The 22,349-nt window shown below is 46.3% G+C and overlaps 1 long non-coding RNA gene across 2 annotated transcripts in view; it reads left to right on the top strand.

The window, feature by feature from the left end:
- LOC148057241 (uncharacterized) overlaps positions 1-22,349 on the top strand; it is a 68,538-nt gene that overhangs the window by 12,135 nt on the left and 34,054 nt on the right. For both annotated transcript variants that reach the window (XR_015699312.1, XR_015699313.1), the window contains exons 2-3: positions 9,152-9,287; positions 19,825-20,187. This is a non-coding gene — a long non-coding RNA (uncharacterized LOC148057241). The remainder of the gene's footprint in view (positions 1-9,151; positions 9,288-19,824; positions 20,188-22,349) is intronic.

Below are 22,349 nucleotides of genomic sequence, written 5' to 3'. Positions count from 1 at the left end.
ACACACACACACACACACACACACAGAAAAGAGGTGTGGGTGATTTAAATTTCAGGGAGCAAAGTGTTTCGTTGGGATATGAGACTGTGCTTTTTGCCTTAATTAATTTTTCATTATTACAGGTATTGGTTATAGGATAAATGTTCCTCCCCAGAGGAAAGCTGGTAGCATCCCGGTCCAGGAGTAGCAGTTCAGAGTTCCTGGTGCTGGATCTGAGTTTCACTGCCCCTTGGGTTTCCTACACCTAAAACTGCTCTGACAAAGTGACAATACACAGCACGGAGTTTATAGGTTGTTTTGGTTTTGGGTTTTTTTCCCTTGTGTAAGGTTATTTTTCAGTTCCTTGATCGCATTTGCTGCCTTCTCTGTAGGAAAGGAGGTGGTGGTGTTTTGCAGGGGCAATGCATGTTTGGGTGATGCAGGTGTCGCCTAGAGCAGGTGAGGTTACCTGCTGCGTACAGGTCTTCTGCTGGGGCAGCTGAAACCAGCTCCCAGAAAGAAATAAGCTTCTTCAGGAAAAAAAAAAAAGGCTTTTTCTGATTTTCCTTCCCCTCTGCCTCCACAGAGCTGTTTGTAAGTGGATTGCATTTTGTCAGCATAACTACACTGGTTGGGGCTGTGGGTGTATTCTGGATTTTCTTTTAATTTTCTTTTCATCATTTTACTGGCTCCTGGCACATCTTAAGTATGGATCAAGCCAAGGCAAATGTGAGATGCCTTGGTTTCTTGCCTGCGGAAAGGAGCTAATATGCCTTTGGGTGTGAGGATGGGGAATTTGCAAGTCTCTGGATATGGATTATTTTTTTTTGTTCCCTTGTGTGTATGAGATTTAAGGGGGAAAGGAAGTCTTTGGATAGTACGGTGAAATTTGTATTTTTTAAATACTAAAGCATTTGCTTATATGAAAATTTTTCAGTGATTTGACATTTAATTCTTTTATTTTTTTTTAGCCATATTAGTTACAGCAGTGGAGTAAACGCTCTTACTCTGCTTTGCTGACCTGGAATGCAGACAGACCTTTTTCCCAGTCAAATCCAGCACCTTAACATCGGATCACTCCCCCAGCCTGCCCGACTGCGGCCTGCGGTCGTTGTCTCGGCCAGCCTGCTTAGACTGGCCTTGCCCGCTGAAACGGTGTGACCCGTGATGCTGTGATGACAGCAAACCCTGGCATATTGAGCAGGCAGGGAGGGTGGTAATGTTTTAAATAAATATCCATCCAGCTGAGCCTGGTCAAGGGTCTGAAATGAGAAGTGGATTCCCTTTGCAAACATCCCCTCCCCTTATACTAAATCTAAACAAAATGGAGATACTAATTAAATTCATGCACTTCTGGCATGTAGAAGAGGCTAAAGATGAGTGCATTAAAGCAGGTGACATGATCCCAGCAGCTTTACTGGGGGGGAACGCATTACCGCTGCCAGGCTTTGATAGAATGAGGGCAAACTTGTATGAGACGCCGACGTTTCCTCTTTGCTTTGTATTTGCATAATTCCCCGTGCTTTCACGGGGCTCCTTGCTTGCAAATGGTTGTCCAAATGTTAAGTAATCCTCGGCAGCTTGGGGCTGTCGGTGGCTGTAGTTTCTTGTCTTGAAGGGTGGGGAGGCTTCGTGCTAGATGAGATTTTGCTGAAGGTGGAGCTGTTCTAAGAGATTGGCACCCGGCCATCGGCGCCTGGGACAACCTGGTCATGCACAGCAAGACCTAAGCTTAGGCTTGTTGTATTGCAGAGTAAACTCAGGTGCTACCTTAATCTGGATGAAAAGTAAAACTCCTGATTATTTCTAAGCAGCTACAGCTGGAGCATTTTAGGGGATGTACCCTGTGGTTTATTGTGCTGGGCTGGCTTTGGATTTGTCCTCAGCTGGTTGCCCCCATGCTTTATGGAGGCTGGAGAACCTGTGCTCAGGTTTTTCCCTGTGTCCTCAGTGCCAATAAGATATTTCAGCCTAGGTAAAGCCCATGCTGCAGCTGTGCCTGTGTACAGCCAGGCTTTCCCGCTCACTTGGCTGAGAGTTTGAAGGCAAACCTGGGGTCCCAAGTTGACAGCATGCCATGGAGCCCATGGGACAGCTCAGCAGACGTGCAAGTGGAGACCTCCCAGCCTCGTAGGGCGGTGGGGATGCCCTGGCTGGTACAAACCCACCAGTCTCATGAAAACCGTTGCAGCACCCGAGTCAAGCCTTACGTTAGAAGGCAGTGGAATACAAGAAATGAATCCATTTGCGTATCCCAGTAGTTGTATCGGAGCCACTGGGGATGTCCAGAAGGAAATGGTGTCACGCGTTGGCAAGGCAGCAGCCGCATTTACTGGCTTAACTGAGATTTGGTCATTGAAAGTCTGCAGCTGAAAGGCTAAACTATGAATCTTGGACTTGAAAGTCATTTTTATCTAAACATATGGATCTGAAAGCTGGAAACCTATCAAAGGTACAGGCAAAGTATCTGAGTGCCTTTGAAAACAAATGACTTAGAAAAACACTGAGCAGTAATCTCCAAAGACATCCCAAAAAAGCGATGGAAGTATTTGGGGGATAAGAAACCAGAGTGTCTGCTGTAGCAGGGGGGCTGCTGGGCAGTGGGATGGAAACATGCTGGGAGGTGGTAGGGACAACCCCTCCCTTAAAACATAGGCAAATAGAGAAGATTATATGGGATTTATCATAGCATGAATGTGGAAAGCATTCAGTGATAGACAGGGGTGGTGGAGTCCTGCTTGTCATTTAAGTTCTGGCAAAGGGTAACAAAAATCAGGCAGGGCAAGCTTACTTGAAAGCTTTGGGAGTTCTTGTCCTTGGAGGAGTGGGGTAATCCCTAGGATATATGGCACTCTCTGTCATGGTGTGGTTTTGTCCTTGCTGGTAGTTGTACTGGTTTAGGCTTGATGTGCAATTCATGTCTGTCATACATAGCCCAGTGCTGAGAAGTGGTTCCCTGTGGCATGGAAGCAGATTCCTCCTGTCCTCATTGCTGCACCTGTGTAATGGGGTAGATAATACTTATTTTCTCTGCAGTAGCTTTTTAAATCTGTGGGTTTCCAGAGCATCCGGTTACATGTCCAGAATGAGTTCCCATCAGAGGGGATGGTTGTAAGAGTTGTAGCATCTGGGTCGTAGAGGATAAGCAGCAACCAGTTGAGAAATGCTGCTAATGAGAGGAGGAACACAAGAGTTCCTAATGCTGCTGGGATCATGAAGGTCTCTTCCTTACCCTCACAAGCAGCCACGGGGTATTATCTCATTAATAAACTTACCAAGCTGCATCTTAAGACTGATTGGGCTGCCTGCCCCACTGCTGCTGGAAGGCATCCAGAGCCGGGCATGGATAGGGACCTTCTTGCTCCAGCCTGAAGTCATTCATAGTCAGCTGATTCTCATTTGTTCTTGTGCCAGTGTTGTCCTTTAGCTTAAATCACACTTTCCGTGATGCAGACAGCAGTCTCATCCCCTCGGAGCTGTGCAGGTCCAACACAGGCAGCTTGCTCTGTCCTCTTGTCTAAGAGGGGCTTGTCATTCCCCATCCACTCCTGCCAGCTCACTCCGCTAATGGGCTCTGTTCAAATGCATCCTTCCCGAACATAACCACCAAGACGGGACACAGCATCTTGGAGGTAGGGCATCATGCTGTTACTGGTGTAGCCTTACGTTTTCTTTAGAGCTACCAGAAATACTTTGCTCTCCGGCATTTGCCAGAGTGGTGTTGCCCTTGAAGCCCCGCTGTGCTGACGTTCCAGGCTCTCTCCTCCCGGCCTTTGGCACTGGCCGGGGCGCTCAGTGGTAGGGGTGTGGTGTCGGTCATCTTACTTCTGATGCCTTGTGGTTGGAGAAACAGGGGGTTTGATCCCAGCCCCGCTGCAGACAGTGATGAAATTTCTAGTGGGACCAGCCTTAACTAAAACCGACCTTTGCCCAGCTCCAGCACCAAGCCCCAAGCTTGGCGTCTTTGCAGAAAAGTGTGCAGTACTTAGAAGGACCATCAATGAAAGCTGTTTATTTTTCATGGTTGAGTCTTCTTTACCAGGATCGTTTGGCAATATGGGGTATAAAAAGTACATATAATATGATGACATAGTTATTTTTGGTTATAATTGTGGCAGTAATGACTAGGAAGATACAGTTGTAATTCTATGATGGTTTTGTTCATAATAGACTTTCTGCTGCTAAGATGAAATTTCTACTTCCAATTTTCTGCAGACTTCAGGTGCTTCAGTTCTTTGTTTAAACTATTTGCATCTTTTTAAATGGGGGTCACAGGAGCTGAAGTGAAACACCAAAGCTTTTAAACAATGCCATGCTTCACCTGGCTTTCAGCAGGTCCTCCCATGTGCTGTGGGCTTATTGCAACTCCAGCCACTCATGCAATGAAGTCAGGAGAAGCCCCTGCTGTAGATGGACAAAGGTGCTTTCTGCTGCACTTTGAAGCAGAGGTGTACTCTGCTGTAAATAAGGGCTTTATCTCTCGAAGAGGTTTATCTATCCAGTTGTACCTGTGGTGCTTGTAATTTGAGGTCCATCTCCCTGGCTGGCCCTTAGGAGCGAACAGTCGGTGCAGAACAGACGCTGACAGGGCCCTTGCTTTCCATGCTTCATTTCCTTTGTGTGGAAGGGAAGGGAAAAAAAAAATAGAAAAGCCAGCAAAAACAGAAGCAGAATTTCTGCTGCAGCTGTTTGAAACAATAAATGAACCACAATGTGATGGTGTGGGTGTTTGTTTTATTTTTCCCCTCATTTCTTCATCCAGCTTTTATTATTTCTCAGTCTTGGCAGTGGGAAGGACCATTCTCAAGACCTGGTGCTTTGCCTCGGTGACTCCTTGAAACCAGGCATACCCCCATTTGCTAAAGCACAGAACCTGCTCGCGCTGGCCGCCTCTCAGCGCACTGGGTGGCTCTGCCTTTATGAAGGGCTATAGGTACAAGATGATCATGGGAGCTCGTCTCTGTAGAGCCAGTACCTGAGCTACCAAATTGGAGAGTCTGCAGTGGAGTTGAGGTCAGGATGCTGCGTAACCACAGTGACATGATACGCAAGGTTTTGACTTGAAGGACGTTCACCTGGGGTGGCTGATGCACTTGTAGACCCAGCCACCCGTGCTGCCCTTCTCCTGGAGTTTGTCTGGGTACACGTGGGAATGGAGACCACCACATGAAATAGCTCAGGCATTGTCATATCTTGTAACCTGGCACATTAAAGTCACCTGAAATGGGTTGCTTGTTGGTGGTCTGTGATCTCTTCTAGGAGGAGGGGTGGAGAGTGGTGGGTAGCACCCTCCTCTGCTGCCAGACATGAAGTTATACCCTGGTGAGATTCAGAATAGCTCTGATGGGGCAAAAACACAATAAGAAAGCTAGCTGAGGTAAAATATATGTATCTACATGGAAATACATGGTTGATTTAAGCAGTGACCCTGTGGTTAAATGGAGCTCTAGGGGTTGTGGCAGGTGGTCTCCCAGCAATGCAACCGCCGTGGTAGATATTGTCATCTCTGTCAGCTGTCTGCTCTGCTTCCTGGAGGCTGCCGCGCTTGCCATGGGTGGCAGAAGTGGAACCGTGTCAGCTCCTCAGCTGCTACCAGTCACAGCTGAGAAAGTAGTTTAAACTGTTGATTTAATTAAGCTGGAGAATGCAGCAAGTTGTTTGCGCTTGCCGGTGGTGGGTGCTGGCCAGGAGCATCCTCTCACACCTGCCAGCTGCGTGGGTCTGCTCTCCAAAACGTCTGAGGTTGGAGACCAGATGCTGAGCAAGGGTGGTGGCTGGTTTTGATCCCGTCTGGTGATTCCTGTGTCGCTATGTTTAAAAGCCATCCCTTTCACTGGAAGGCTCATCACATGGTCTCTGAAGGGTTCACATTCTTCAGAGTTATTCCTGGTCCCTTTAGATATGCAGGGCTGTGATCTTTAGGTATTATGGCCTAACATGCTTCAGGGCATCCTAATGAATAGGACTTCATTAATGCAACTCAACCACTTGAAATAATACACAATAAACTACTGCAGGCTTCCCGGTTGTGTGCCTCAATGGGGATGCTTGAGGGTTTGGATTTAGAAGACAGTTTCACAGAGGTCCCTTTCTGGGGGCCACATGAGGAGGAGGGTGGCAGGAAGTGGTGATGTTAAGGCAGTTGAGGATCACAAGGTCTGTCATCCCCCGGTGTCCCACAAGTGGGGCTATTTACACTGCTCTGTTACGCTGCGTTAGGGTCGGAGAACGGACTCCCACCATCCGTCCCAGTCCCACGTGCAGTCTTCAATGGCTTTACGCTGTCGTGAGCACTCATGAGAAGACAAGAAGGTAGGATGTCCTCATATTGGCTTGGGTGCATTCAGGCAGGCCTCTGCCAACATGACTGTTTCTATTCAAGGAAAACCAGCAATTTCTTTTGTTTTTGGGTCCTGACTAGTGGTGGTGCAGGTACAAGAACTGCACGGGGAGCCATGTGGCAGCTGTGCATGTTCCCAAACGTGTCTGTGAGTGCACAGACCTCCTCAAATAAAGTAAAAACCTGCTCAAAGTTGCTGCACATACTTTTGTCTTGCTTGCAACAAGCCCTTTGCATCCAACTTGAGTAGCCAGGTGGACCAAGGTTGACAGCTGTGAGAATATATTGCCCTGAGAGAGTGAGTTGTTAGAAACCTTGTCTCGTGTCGGTGAGAGTAACAGTTACCAGCTAAACTGGGCTTTGTCAACTCAGGGCCAGAACTTTGGCGTAGCTGTGGAAAGAGCAGGCTGGCTTTGGCATGTCTGGATATCGACATGATGCATTTCCTGGTGGTAGGTGGTGGGAAAGCCTGCATCTGCTGTGAAATGAACACCATTTTCCTTGGAAAAGTACTTACCGAGATAGTGATGATGGACAAGTCTCTCTCGATAAATGTAACTTCACAGGTTGTGTTTTCGGCCTCATGGAAAAACATGGAAAAGGTATCTAACATGTCAAACTATTTAAAGGACAGGTCTGGAGGCTGGAAGGTAATGCATTCTAAAAATAAACATTAAAATTGATTCTTGAGCTTGGGCCAGGTTATTTCAAGATCAAAATCAAGGCCAAGGCACTCCGGTATAGGTTTCCAGGTCATTTTTATTGGCTTTGTTAATCTGTGCTGCTTTTGATGTAGGAAAAAATGGTAATATTTACCAGGATCTTTCCACTTTCTTCCTGAAAGTATGTTCCTAAGGAGTCCTGACTGTTCTGCCAGTTTTATGTTTGCAGCCCTGTTGTGGTATTGTGTGAGGCTCTTTTCCTTTGACATATCAGTTTACCCATCAGGACAAAAACTTGGGTTTGTGCTTTTTGTATAATCAAGACTCTGGTAATTTTTTTTTGGGGGGAATATAGTGATGTGTATATGGTGACAGCATATGGATGACTTGCAAGGGGTATAGAAGGACTTTAAAAAGATAGATACCAAAATAAATAAATAAATTAAAAATTGCCATCAATGCAAACCCAGATGGGCAGACCAAAAACGTAGCAGCTAACAGGTAACATGACTTCTTGAGTTTTTTGATGTCTCACTGGCTGCCTTCAGCACTTCTGATAGCTCAGAAGTCCACCCTGTGAGCACATCAGCTTAGCTGGAAAGAGATGGACATGCCTGCCCAGCTCAGTCACCCTTGCGCTGCCCGCGATGCCCAGGATGCTGCGCGCAGGAGCCAGAGGAGCTGAGCACCAGAGCCAGCTCGGCACTGGGGAGGACACGGAGGAGAGCAAAGCTATGTTATGACCAGGCATGACCAGCCTGGTCCAGCACAGGAGGCAGTGAGAGTATTTTGATGGAACCACCATCAGATGAGGATCTAAACACCCTCTTGATGGTAGTTTCTGGCACATTTCTGTGCGGCTGATGCACTTTGGGTATGTTTTTCCTCTGTGAGTCTCCTAAGTTGGATCTCACAGATGTCTATCGCTGGCTCTCAGGTCCCAAGTCCATTGTGTTTTGCTGCTGAGCCAGGGGGATGGAGCTGGAAAAGCCATCGGGGCTCTTCCACATGCATCTCCAGTGATGTTCTTGCTGTGCTGTTCCCTGGTGGCCCTTTTTGGGAAGGGGACATCAGTCGTCTTCCTGAAGCTGCCGGGGCTTTTGCTTACACAGCAGCGTGTAGGGACAGTGGGGCCGAGCCCTGGCAGGAGCTGCCGGGAATGGGCTTGGGAATGGGCTCCCTTTTCCTGCGACAGCCTGTTCTGATCCCCCTGACCTGGAGGATGACTTTGGGCACAAGGTCCCCCCCTCCCCACCCTTAGCTCGCCGTGTCCTACAAGGACATAATTCTGATCCTGGGGCCTGTTGGAGCAAGCAGCCATGATGGGGCTTGTTTTTCCAAGATAATCTCTTATCAGGAAAGCGACTCGGCAGATGTAGGTGAAAGGTGATGCCGGCACGCCGCCGGCATAGGTTGGCCACCGCTTTCCCGGCTGCGTCCTCGGCTTTTTATAGCCTTGCTGCATCATGCCGCAGCTGCCACCCACCTCCCGGCGGCTCGGGGATCACGGGGCAGCGTTGGCACCGTGCGTGCCGTCTCAGCAGCAGGAGCATGCGCCGGCGGCTGAGTGTGCCCCAGCGTTAGGTTTGCTGGGTTGCATCAGCCGCAAATGTATCTAATCCCATAGCCCGACTCCCGCATAAGCAGCTTATCTAGAGGTCAGAGGAGGGCAGGAGGTGTCAGAAAAATATAAGTAAGTTCGATCTCCTATAATAAACTTTTTTTTTTTTAATTTTTTTGCTGTTTGTTAACCCTGAATCACAAAGTTCAGTTGTTAGTATGCCACTTACTGTGATATCCTTGATGTGTTTACGTGTCCCCTCCATGCTTTTCTTTTTCTTTAACCTTGGGAGCTTCCCTCACCAAATATATCCTGCAGTCTGATTACGTACCATGTGTATCAGCTTTGCATTTGCTATCTTAAGTAAATGAGGAAAGTGGTCTGGAAAGGCCACTGACTTCTACTCCAGCATCATCCCCAAGAGAAATGAGTTCAGCCTAGGCAGGAGATTGGCAAAAAGGGTGTCTTGATGAGCAGTCTACAGAAAGAAGTTATTGCAGATATTTTGGGCAAATAGCCCTGGGGACTTAGGCGTTGGGGCTAGCATTACTTCACTTAAGGAAAGATAGTATCACCTGCAATAACCTCCCTCCATTCTTTGTGATAAAGGATGGGCATCTACATGAAAACAGATCTTCTGTTCCCCTACCGTGTCCCTGGAGCGGATCATGACCACGAGAGAGAAATCCTGACTCCATTGAAATTAATGGAGAGGCTGAAGTGGGACTATTTGCTCCTGGCAAGGGTAAGTCAGATGCTGATCTGGGCTGATCTTCTTCTTAAGCAGCTCTTGGGAAGGAGAGGAACGAAGCTCAGAGCACAGGCAGCAGCTTTGCATCAGGCAGAACTCGCAGAACTCGGGAGCTTCAGGCCAGTGGTGACAGATGGATCTGCTTTTGGTGTTAATGTATTTGCACGGTAGGTAAGAGACATCCCTGACTTCACGTGTGGGTTTGGCAGGCATGCTGGTGGGCCTTTCTCCTGCCGAGAAGCCCGTGTGGAGGCTTTAGCTGAGCCTGGAGCAGGGGAGCCATGGGAGCAGTGGATGGTCAGTGCTGCAGGAGCAGTTGTACAGGCTCCGGGCGTTTTCATGCCCCATCCACTGAGCTCAAATTGATGTTTAAACAGCTTCATCTGACCCTACCTTTTCTTTTTTCTATCTTTATTTTTTTTCCTGGAGCAAATCAAAGAGCACTCACCTACATCACTGTCTTGGCGTGGCAGCAGAGGCAGTGCTTCCAGTAATGGGGCTGCAGCAAAGAGCAAAGCGGGCAGTAATGGCTAACCATGAGATGTGTTGGCAGAGTGAGCCCTGCACCTTCCAGGGCAGCGTCATCCCTGCAAAAGAAAAAGGATCTTTTGGACTGGAAACATTCAAGGTCAGGTTGGACAGGGCTCTGGGCAACCTGATCTAGTTGAAGATGTCCCTGCTCATTGCAGGGGGGTTGGACTAGGTGACCTTTAAAGGTCCCTTCCAACCTAAACTATTCCATGGTTCTATGATTCAATGATTCTATGACTGTAAGTTCTGCTGAGACTCATGGGGCAGGCCTTGTGTGTAAATACAGTATTTAACTGCATTCACATACAGCAAGCGATATGTAGCTAGGAATTCCTTTGAAGCCTTTAGATGCTAATGCAGTGATAAAACAATCCTGTTTTTCCTTATTTTTCTCTTATTTTTCTTGCAGCATGCAAGCTCTTCAGAAATCCTGGTCATTAAGCATTTAAGAGCCTGGACATGACTAAAATAAAAATATTAGTAGTAATAAACGAGGGAGAAGGTGCAATACATTGTCAGTCTTGGAATAAAAATTTAAAAATTTCCTCTTTGGGTTGCAGGACGGTTAGTTGGTTTTGTGTGCACATTCAGGCATCAAAATGATGGGGATGCCAACCCAGGGAGCTCATCCACCCACCCAGCTGAGCGGGAGCCTGACTGTTGTCCTGTTTGTGCATGGTGCAAGGTTGGTGGGAGGCAGCGCTGGCTGCAAACAGCTGGTTCCCTGCAGCTCCCTGCCACTGTTAGGCTGTATATTTATTTCGCAAACACAGAGAGGGTTATACAGGAGCCAGACATGTTTTCAGGGATCTTGTTTTTTGTGTTTCTGTTTCCTCTTGATGTGGCTGCAATAATCTTCACAAAGGATGGAGGCGATGTAGGCGAAAGCAGAGTGATGGGAACGGAGACTTGGTAGGACTGACTTGGTTTTGATGAGCAGGATTAAAACTGTGCATGATAGGGAGTGCTCTGCAGGTACGAGACAGTGAGCAAAACATCCTTTCACAAACACATGGGATGGGGCAGGTAGAGATGGAGCCCGGTCCTTGATGGGAATCTTTGCATCAGCAGAAAAGGGACTTGCTTTTGGATATCATTAGAAAAATGAGTCCTGGGCTGTAACTTCATAGTGTAACTGTATGATGCAATAAATAAAACTTTTCCATGCTGGATTTAGTTAAACCAATGCAACATCTATGTTTGGATGAAGCCTAATCCCACACTGTTAGGAAATCTTTCCTAATAATAATATTTTCTTTCACCTCAAGAAGGTCCTGAGCTTGTGCCCGTTGACTTCACTGAGCTGCATATTAAAGCTGCCTGTAACAGCAGGGCGGGCACTTATTTGGATTTGCCAGCTGAAATGAGTCAAATTATTCCATGTGCTTCGGTTTAATGGCACACACTTTCTGTTATTATTTATGGAATATTGAACATGTGCCCTTAATAAGTGGGAGCTTTAAAAAAAGTAACAGGAAGACAGAGCCCAATTTGCCAAAATGTCTCTGTGCTGCTATTCCCAGAGATGATTTGAAATCTTCACCTCAGTTGCCTTTGTGGAGCCGTGTGCCAGCCCCGGAGCACGTGGGGCTTCTCCTGGGCTCCGCAGGGATGCTTGGACCTCAAGCCAAGTGTGACAGTGCACAGGGAAAGTCATTACCACTGGGCTCCCGTCTGGTTCTTGGAGGAGGAGGCAGCCACTGAGAATTCAGCTTTAAAAGGAGCCAAATATTAAGCTTGAAAGGCATCAGCCATGCAAGAGGTGATTCACGCTCATTAAAAAATGGCTTTTTCCTTCTTGGCCCTTACCCCCTCACTGCTTCTGAACTAGCTTTGGGCTGGTTTGCGTTACCCGCAAAAAACACCCCCAGCAAGAGCAGTGTGTGGCTTCCTTTCCGTTGATGAGTTGAGCTGGTCCAGAGGAGCATGGAGAGGAGCAGTGGGCTCAGAAATGTCCCCTTTTGGTCTTGTTGGACCAGCAAATCAATTTGGTGTTTGTGGGGCTGGATCTCTGTTGGTCCAATGCCTCGGTGATCAAACTTTGCCAGCACTGGGGTCTTCTGCTGAGTCTTTGTCCCACCAGTTCCTTCAGAGGACCAACCCCACCATCCCAGCTCCGGTGGCTGGCACATCTCTAGCTTCTTGGAGCTGAAGCAGTGGCAGTATGGATGTTTTAACAGGGAGAATTGCAAATCCAGTTTAATAGAGGGATTTCAGGAGGTTGTGGTGGTGAAAGCAAACATCAACTGTGAAGGAGATGCCTCGAGTTGGTTGATTTTATCTTTGAAAAGTAAGGGGCTAGTGTCTTATGGGGTTTTTTAATAGCATCTAATTAATCTCTCTGTTAGCCACTTCTGTAATTTTAGCACAACTCCTTTGCTCCTGGAGTGGTGTAGTCTTGTGAGAATTTCTGCATTTGTTTGACTATAAAGCATGTTTTTAGCCTTCATGGTGACAGCCTATATCCTGAAGGCTTAAAGAATAAGTCTGAGATAAAGAACTGAAAATGTAACAAGCAGGAGGATTATTTTTGTAGTGGCTTAGTGATTTTTTTTTCCTTTTATTGTCAGCTAGTAACTAATGCTGTAGATTAAAAATCATAAATAAAAGGTAGCAAAAAGTGACCACATGCTTCAGACTGAGCCCTGCTCTGGGAAGCTGGGATGGTTCACGGTGACGAAGCTGGGCGTGGGAAGCCACGGTTCATTTTGACCAAGGCTAGAAGAGAGTTTGAAGTTAAGTTTCCCAATTTCCTGGGAATCCTGCAGCAGTGCCCCTTGTTACACACTTCACGGGGCATACGTGAAACTCCTAAGTGGTTGCATCCCCACTTATTGTTTCTTTTGGAGGAGGAGAAGTCAGTTGGTTGGGAGGGCTCTCCCCTAGCAGTGTTCACGCAAAAATGGCTTTTCTGTGCAGCTGAACTCTTCATCATCTCTAATCTCCCATTTGGGTCTTTGTCGTGGCTAGTGGTTGCCTCCTGCACGCTTGTAGCAATTGTGGAGTCACCAAGGGCTTTTCAGAAGTCATGGAGGACTCTCGTGGGTTCCTAGCCACCTTTCTTCTGCATTTGTAAGAGGTGATGCGACAGACATAGTTTTCCCTGTGTTCACGTAAGTCCAAAATGAGTTGGAAGAGCAGAAGAAAAGGTAGAGATGAAGCGTGAGGCTGTACGCGCTGGAGTCCTGGAGGAGAAGGACTAATATCCCAGGAAGTATTGCAGTCCCTGTCCCCACTCCACCTGTGATGGGCACTGCTATCCCTGGTGGGTTTTCAGAGGGGTGTTGCAAAAAGCATGGGCTGACTCTCACTCCTAAAACTACATGTGATGGGATGAGTTGTTTGAGGCACCCTTGCATGGCCTTTTCCACTGCCTCCATCCCACAGCACCGCACAACCCGCAAATGGTTATGTGCCCCCTGTGTCTCTCAAGGCCCATGTGAAGCAGAGAAGATTAGATAAATGTAACTTGGACCAGTGTGGCTCTGCTTCTGGCAGGTCGGTGGCCCATCTGTACCTTCTTCCCTGCCAGTGCAGAGGGGCAGGAGAGCACCCAATAAGTGTGAAATATCTCATCTGCTGAAGAGAGAGCTGAAGGATCTGCAGTTGCTCTTGCAGCCTGGCCGGGTACCATGTGGGGTTGGTGGGTACCATGTTGGGGTGGTGACATTGGTCCTCCCTGGGCTGATTGATGTGCTTCACTTAACAAAACTGTCAAGAAGGGCCCTTCCTCCACCCAGGTGCAGGAAACTGCCTTTCATTTTGATGCGCAGATCTTGACTTTTCTTTTGGTGATTGAACTTGATGAGTAGAGATTATTGATTTAAATGAGAGTCTATTTAAAAAAAAGCAAGCAAACAAGCAAAACAAAAATCCATTTCCTCCTGCACTTGAAGGGGCACAGCTTATCTCTGCACGCTTAGCCTGGGGGCCAGCATTTCTGTGAAACAGCTTGGAAGCCAGAGTCCACAGTCCTGGGAGAGCAGGAGGCATGAAGTGCTGTCCCTTGCTTTACATCCCTCTGCATCAGATCTGCAAGTCTGATTTTCCCCTCATGCACATCCCATGCCGGCAGTGTTTGGGAGCTGAGGTCACCAGTGGGTACCTTACCCTGCAGTGCCCTGTGCTGCTGCCTGGTGGGAACGGGCAGCTGGAGGGAGAGCGCAGGGGTTACAGCCCCTCTGGTCTCACCCGCACCCAGCTAAAGTTATAATTGCAAGACAGGGGCAGTTTGTGCTGGGTCTTGCACAGATGTTCTGAAATGAAAGGAGAAAAAAAAAAAAAAAAAAGGCTAGGTGTTTTTTAATGAGTCAGCTCATTACTGAGTGACCCCCACTCTTGGAGCATCACTGAGTGGTCAGTGTTCCTCCTACCCAAGGAGCCTGATTGCATCTCAGAGGGACCGTAGCTGTTTGAGCTGGAATTGATTCAGGGCTGAAATGGTCATTCTTGATGGACTTGTTTTTTCTGTGACCTTTCAGTTTTTCCAGGTGAGGCAACTCAGTATCTCTTGAGAATAACACTCTTTAATTCATTGTAAGGCACCTTTTGCGAAGAGGAAGATGTATGGAATGCTCTTTTCCATATTAGAGGTGATTTCAATGGCATGAAATAAAATGATTTTTCTTGGTACTATCACCTACTAAGTTGGGGAATATTCCTGTCTTGAATACTATAAAAAGGCTAGTTAATATTTACCTTACAGTTTGTTCCTTTGGTTTTTTCTATGTAACAGTCTTCCATTTATTAGGAGAGTGTCTTCCCCCACTCCTCATTTTAAAGTTTTTTTCTCTTACTATAACTATGTCAGCTGGTGCAGATGGAGCATAAGGTCATTAAATCTTATTTTGAAAATAGTCCAAGGTGACATTAGGTGCTTAAAATGTCAAATTGTGGAACAGTTGCTTAAAATTTTTCTTTTCGTCTTCAAAACAAAAAGGGTTAGAAGAACAGGGTTCATTGTAAGGCATCTGAGCAGTGTTTTAAATAATAGCATCCCTGCTTGTGATCCTCATTTGGAATAATTTTCTGAAGACAAAATAGCATGGTCATGACTTCCATTTTGTGTGAGAACTTGAGCTATAAAAATACAGCCCCTTGGTCTCCTGGGTGTTGGTTCAGGTTGGTTGGCAGATCCATACCGAGTGTGGATGAAGAGTCCTGGATGGATGTGAAGGAGAAGAATTTGTGTGATGATACCTTCAATGGAACATCTAGGCTTAGATTTTTAAAAGTGCACTTTCTTGTGGAACTATCACAAGCATCAGTAGTTCTTGGAAGCATTTTTATGTTGCACTTCATGTGTCATCAAATGACTCGTCTTTGGGTGGAGCATAGGTTGGAGCTCCCAGTCTACCTGGCAATCCTTCCATGCTTGTCTTTCTCCTTCAAACATCTTTTGTTTGGAGTTTGCAGGAAAGAATTGACTTTTAGGATGAAAAATGGTAGGGCGGGACATGATAAATGGTTTTTGCCTCCACCTTGTTTTCCTAAAATACTCTGTAATACAAACAGTGAGTTGCATTACAGAGGGTATCTCAGACTGATGCAAGTTTACCAACTCTTGGGGGTTAATGAGCAAGCTGTAATGGTCTTCTCCTGATTTGCACTGCTAATTGGGTGTGCATGTGTCTTCACCTGGTCACAGCCTGGTGCAGCATCTGTGAAGTGCCCTCCCCTCATTAATCATGTCCCAGCTGTAGCTGCTTTTTCTGATGTGGGAGCAAAAGCCCTAGCTCTAGAGACTGCCTGGGATGGGGCTGTTGGCCAAGCTTGTGAAACCCTCAAAAGCAGTCAGGTTACTCCAAGAACTTGGTGTTGCTGAGTGAGGAGGAAAAAGAGCATCAGCCTTTACATTTTTTTTTTTTGATGGGGGAAATTCGGTTTTAGGGTTTTGTTTATTTCTCTGTTATAAGAACGTAAATATTATAGGCACGTAGTAGAAGAAACAGTTACCAGTGTCCTTCCATGACTCTATAAAGTAAACAAGTTGATGTTTCCTCACTGATATAAAACACAAGTCCTGTTGACCTGAAAACCCCTAATTTTGCCATTGTCATTGCTATTCCAGGTTTAGTCTGTAGCTCTTTTAAAATTACATGCCTAAGAACAGGGAGATAGCAGCCAAGGAGAGGTTTCAGAAATGGCTTGAGCTGATTCACCAGCTGGATGTTATTACAGGGGACAGTCTGGGCTTGATCCTGCCCTCTTCCTTCCACCGGTGCTGGTGCTGAGCCTGCTTCAGCTCAGTAAACCAGGAGAAAGCCATTCCCCTGTGGTAGCTGGGATACCCACTATAGTGAGCTGCTGCCTTTCAGCAAATAACACTTGCAACCGTTCACTTAAAACAAGCTGGAGAATTTATAGAAAAATAGAAAAAATGAGTTTTTTTCTCATTCTTTTTTTCTTTCTCTGCTGGGTAGCATTGACTTTGGTAAGCAGTCTCTGCACCTGGAGGTGTTCTTCTGCATGGGGATGTAATGAAACCATTTTTGGATGTTCATCTTGTGTTTAGGAGGGGATTTCGGTGTCGGCAAACTGAGCACATGCTGCCCGCGGTGCCTGGTGGATGGAGCAGCGGAGGCGAGTGCCCCCGGTTGCATTCTTGCCCATAATAAAATCACTGCTGGAGCATACTACAAGCGGATAATGAAGTTTAAGAGGTCCCTTACTGCACTTAACTCACATGGCTGGGTTGTAACGAACATGCTGAAGTGGAAAAACAGCCACTTTGCTCCTTAAAACAAAAATCACAGGCACAGAAAACACCCTTTGTTTTTTAAAATGAGCCATTGCACTTGGGACTCTTTAATGGTCAAAATTTAACAGGTGGAACTCCTTATTTTTCTCTCTTCTCCCCCTACCCCATATTTATAACTAATTAGCAACGACTCTCTTAACTTTTTTCATGTGGCTATTAATCATTTTGGGGCTCTCTGTAGCAGGGCACACTTTGCTTGCTGCTGGTTTCCTTCAGCTCATGTTGACTTGTTCTTGCTGCCCTTGGACAGGAGCCATGGGCTCAGAGTGCTGCTCTCCGTGCTGAGGCTGGTGCCTTATTTGCTCGGAGCTGGACGTGTGCTCAGCGCATCATGTTTCTTTGTGTGGGTGATTGAACCCTTGTTGTGTATGAGTAACGGAGTTATTCCTTGTCAAGGGATGGGGAGGATGAATGTGTTTTTCAAGTGCTGGCCCATGACTTGCAAAATCTGGATGTTCTTCAGGGCTTTGCTGCCAACCTACCGCATGACCTTCAGTAAGTTATTTAGGGCAAGACCTAAACTGTTGGTGTTAGGCAATACTCGTAGGCAGTCTACAAGGAAGACCCTCAGATTTGATGGGGAAGCAGAAGGCTGCTGAGAGCCTGGAGTGCAGTGAGCTGGAGATGGAGGTTGGATCTTCATAGCAGGCAGAGTGCTTAGCCTTAACAACCTGGCACATTGTAAGGGTACAGTCTAAGGAACTGGAAAGTTGACTTTTCAGGCATCTATCCTGGACACAAGAGTTTGAACTTCATCTGCATCCCAAACTGGGAAGCACTGAGAGAGTATCTTCTCCTTATATCCAGGGGTGGAAGGTACTGAGGATCCTCCATACCATGAAGGAAGATGCTTAGAATGAACGTTAATCATCTGTCATTGGTTTATCAGTTGTCCCAACCCTTACAACCTGACTAGAAAAGCCCATATGTTTATGTAAAAACATGATGTGTGCAAGATGCTGGTCACTGAGCTCTTCCATAGTCCTTGGGTCCTGCTGCCATCCAGCTGGGCTTGAAGGCAGATGATGGGAGTGATGTGAGTGGTGTGGTGTATGTGAAGTGGGGGGAGAAATAAAAGGAAGAAGACAAGAAAATGATGGTTTTGCTCATTGGACAGTGAGGACCGTTGGGCTCGTCTCCCAGGAGAAGTGAGCAAAGTACATATTGACACATCCGTGGTGGAGCTGGGACACAAAGCCCTGCTGCTGCTTCGGGCACAGCGTGATGAGGGGCTGGGTCTACGGGGCAAGTCTAATTTCTCTGGTGACAGAGATTTATCTCTGTTTGCATGCTCATATTTTACAGGTAATTGGTTTATAGAGAAAACTGTTAGCTCAAGGATTTCAGGCAGGTGTTCTTGCAGTAGAGAAATAGGTTTTACAGGCATTTTGAGTGTCATAGAGTCATCAAAGTGGCTGAGGTTTGCTGTGTAATTGGTAGGATGGGAGTTATTTTGGGGGATTGAAGTCCTTTTCCAAAATGCTTTCATCAGCTCTGGGGTTTGGGTCAGACCTTCTGCAGCTTCGGTTCATTTAATGGGGGGGAGGTTAGGGAATATTTCATTTCCTAACTCTCCCCGTCACTGGGAAAAAACTAGAAGCAAGGGCAAGGCAATTCAGATTTCTTTTTCCATGAATTAGCAGACTTCAACTACAACTCCATCTGCGAGCCTGTCTACAGACGGCCGATTGCCTTGTACTCATGTGCTAGGTTTTGTAGTTAACAACCCAAACACATTGCAGAGACACCGGATTTTTGTGGGTTACGGAGTCATCCAGTCCCGTTGGTGGCATCATGACCCAGGTTAGCTTGGGTTGCGGTAAGGCTGCATCTTTACTGCAGAGAAGGCAATTTTTGTTGTTTTCCCTAGGGAGGAAGAAGTTTTATTCAAAGCAGGTTTCATACTCGAGGTGATTTAAACATGATCAAAGTCAGTGGAATTTTATTTAAAATAAAAACGTGATTCTCCTAATCAACCCTTTAAAGAGAGCATCTGGGGAAAAAATGATAGGGTTTTGTACATTTACTTCTTCACTTGATTTTTTTTTTTTTATATATCTGATGACGTTTCCGCTGTTCGAGGATAGATAGGACTTTATTGACACAATTAGCGAAACAAATAATTATCACACCTTTTATTTAACCCTGTGCTATTTGATCTATTTGCTTGCACTTTCATTACTCCTTTGCTTGGTTACGTTACACAATGATATCACCTTCCTGTGCTGCCGCAGCTAAAACAAAGTGAAAAAAAAAACCCTTTTGGCTCTCAGCTGCTCTCTGCTGTTTTTATTACAGATGAACTAGAAAGCAATGTCAGGCAAAGCGTTATTTGAGTTTCCTTTGAGTGCTTGCTAGGCATTATTTCCGGGCCTGGCAATCGCCTGTGTTTGTGTGACAGTTTTCATATCTTAAAATAACAAACAAAAATCCCAGCAACTCTATTCCCAGCACAATTAGTAAGATCAGATTAAAAAAAAAAAACACCACCAAAAAACCCCCAGATTATGATGGTTTTATATACATCAAATACTAGAATCTTTATGAGTAATTCCCTGGGTATTTTGAGCCACTTTGCTGGGATGTGTTTATTTTCTTTGAACATAGAGGTGGGAAGCGTGGCTCTGCCTGGTAGGAGGTCAAAGAGGGTTGTTGTACTCAAGAGCTGTGTGTTTCTGAGATGTCGAGGGTAAGATCCTGCTGATGGATTGTGCCAGGCCTTGGTGCGGACTCCTGACGGTGTGATGCTCCTGATGGTGGATGGACATTTTCCTCTGAAATTAGGAAGGCAGGTGGTCCTGCTGACTTGCCGCCTTACAACCCTTTCTGTCCTTCTCTTCCCTGGTGGGGAAAACTCCTCATTAGGTTTAGAAGGGGTGGGGAAAAAAGGAGAGGGGAGGAAAACTGTCTCCTTTCCTCTGACAAAAAAAAAAGAGAGGGTTTTGGAAGGATCTCTTGGTTAGGTGAGAACTTTTTTTTAGTTGCTGACTTGTTGTCCTCTCCTCTTGCATCACCTGGCACCTGTGAGGCATCTGGAGATGGTGGCCCCATGGTGTGTCTATGCTATTCATTTCAATAAACCATGCAAATTGAAAAAAAAAGAAAGAAAAAAGGAAAAAACTCTAAAAACTTCCTACTGTGAAAAAATAAATGGAAAGATATGAGTTTGCATAGGAATAAGCCTCGTCCAATGTGGTAAGAGCTGTCGTGTAACGGCCTGTCCCTTTCCTCTCTCTGAAGGTCCCCGACCCACGTTTCCCACCGGAGTAATGTTTGGAGGAGCCTGGCAGCATGGTCCTTTTGGTAGCTCCCAAGGATTTTTAGGATCATGGGATGTATGCACTCCCAAAGCCCTCTGGAGAACGTTGGCTGCGGATAAAAGCATCTGGAAGTTCCTACCGTCTTTTTATCCTGCTCTTTCCTGGGTCACCTCATGTCATTTGGGAAGGAAGCCTCTCTGTCCTGAGGATTATAGCAAACCGGTCACTTACTGGAATACCTCCCCTTGCGTTTTCTCAAGATGGAGACATTGCTTTACCCAGCAGAAGGATATTTTTTCTTCTCCCAGAGCTTTTCCAGTGCAGCAGTGTTCATGTCCAGCAGGTATGTAGATGGTTTTCTCATTCACTAGCCAGTTTGCTTTCCTTTTCAGTTAATCCTCAAATCTTTAGGACTTCATTCATTTTGTTTCCTTAATAGCTTCTGCTAAAGGTAAGACCTTCCGAAGTCCTTGGTGCCATGCTCTGAAGGTGGCTTTTCCTCGTTAGGACACAGACCCAATTTGAGATGTGGGTTTGTGTGGAGCGGTGGGGTCAGCTTCTCCTGAAGGTTTTGATGCCCAACTTGAGCCTCTCATCTGAGGAGGGGGATGGAGGTGCTCATATCTGCTGCTCCTTATTCCTCCTATTCCTATTCAATATAGACATGGATAACTCAATAGCTGTAGTGATAACAACCAAATTTGCATTTTTATAGTCATTTACAATGAGTTAGATGTTTTTGTGAAGGTGACAAGCTTTTTTTCCATTTTCTCTAATACCAGAACCGGATCATTGTGTTGGTCTCTGTGGGTATCAATTTGCTGTGAAAATCGTCTTTTTTGGCAGTTGTGCTGGTTTGGGTTAGAATCATAGATAGAATGCTTTGGGATGGAAGGGACCTTTAAAGGTCATCTAGTCCATCCCCCGATGGATGTTGAGTCTGCTTATGTGTGCTGGCGAACAGATCACTCCTTCTACAGGGTAGAGAAAAAGTTAGCTCTTTGAATCTGGCTTAACTTATTTATTTTTACTATGCAAAGAGGAGGTGCTGAAGGGAAAAGGCTGAAAATGTTTTGCTATACATTTACTCTGCGTTCCCATCAGTATTTCTGAGACATTAAAAGTTTCATCTTCTTGCTTCGTAAGCGCGATTTCGCATCAGATTAGAGGAAGGAAATGGGGGGTAGAGCGTGTGCGGGAGGAAACAGAATCGGTCGCCTCGCTCTTGAATTTGACTGTGACCCATAGGCTAAATGGAGATGGTAGACAAAGATTGAGGATAAAAAGGTTCTTTGCTTTACCTGGCAGGAGAGTCAAGTGCTTGCTGTGCCTGTACGAGAAGCTAGAATTAACCATGGGGATTTGGATGCGGTAGGTGAAAAGCAGCATCGTGTCAGGTTGGTGGGGATGGTCGGTGGTCAATCCCCATGCAACGTGATCATGTGCCAAGACATGACCTTCTCCAGGAGGACTGCCTGGAGGCTCAGCCCGGCAGTGTCTGCAAGATCCCACCCCTCAGGGAGGATGGAGACCCCCGGCGTTGCTTGCATGGGCTTTGTGCTCTGCTGCAGAAGCATCCCCTGGGACTGGGGACGTTCAGTGTTTTGACTCCCCCTCCTGCTGAACTGTGCTCCTGCTTTACTCACTTGGCATGTTGCAGTCCGGCTCAAATGACACAGAAAATGCACTGAAAAATGATTGTATTTCTTCTGCATGATGCCGTTTCTGTATGTTTGAAGGCTTTTTCTGATGGCCGAGAGAGAGAAGAAGAGCAGTTAGGAAATCTATATTCTTCTGCAGCTGACTCCTCCAGTGAGTCTGTCTGTACCTCTGCTGAAGTCACCAAATAATTTTATTTGTTTGCTTGGGTCCACATGTGAAAGGTGATAACGTTACATATAGTGGTATTTAGGTTTTTTTCTTCTCCCCTAGTTTTTTTCCTTCAGCACACAGAAACAATTCACTAAACCCGAATAAATGCTGCTGAGATTCACCTGGGCTCTCCAAGCCAAACTCCGCTCTCGTTTAGATGTGTTGCAAAATGCTGGTTTGCAGCTCAGATTTGGTACATCACTGTGTGTTGGGCAGCAGAGCTGGGATCACCCACTGAGCTGGGCTTTCCGATAGCTTGGGCATCCTGGGATCCCACTGTCCTTACAGCCCTGCTGGGTCTTATGCTAGTGGAGCCAGAGGGCTGGTCTGTGCAGGATCTGGCCCTGGGTGAGCAGAATGGTGGGTACCACTGTGGAGCAACCCAGATGAGTGCTTTGCTCAGAGTCTTCTGATCCTGTGCACCAAATTAAGAAATGACTGAAAATCCAGGATTTGGCTGTGTCTTTAGCTTGGGTCTCAGCCCTTCATTTGGTGAGAAGAGTTTTCCTTCCTTAGCCTGAATTAACTTTCACGTGAGGGCAAGCTCCACTGTGCGAGTTGATCAGGAAGGTTGTTCAGCCCATTTTTTTCTCTTGGGAATACAGAACACAGCTTTCCCATCACCAAAATTCC

Source organism: Nipponia nippon, unplaced genomic scaffold (genome assembly GCF_047370975.1).
Source record: "Nipponia nippon isolate SJK-2023a ecotype South Korea unplaced genomic scaffold, ASM4737097v1 scaffold_1, whole genome shotgun sequence".
Classification (NCBI taxonomy): Eukaryota; Metazoa; Chordata; class Aves; order Pelecaniformes; family Threskiornithidae; genus Nipponia; species Nipponia nippon.
Note: the sequence above shows the minus strand (reverse complement) of the source record. Positions and strands in the feature narration are given on the sequence as shown.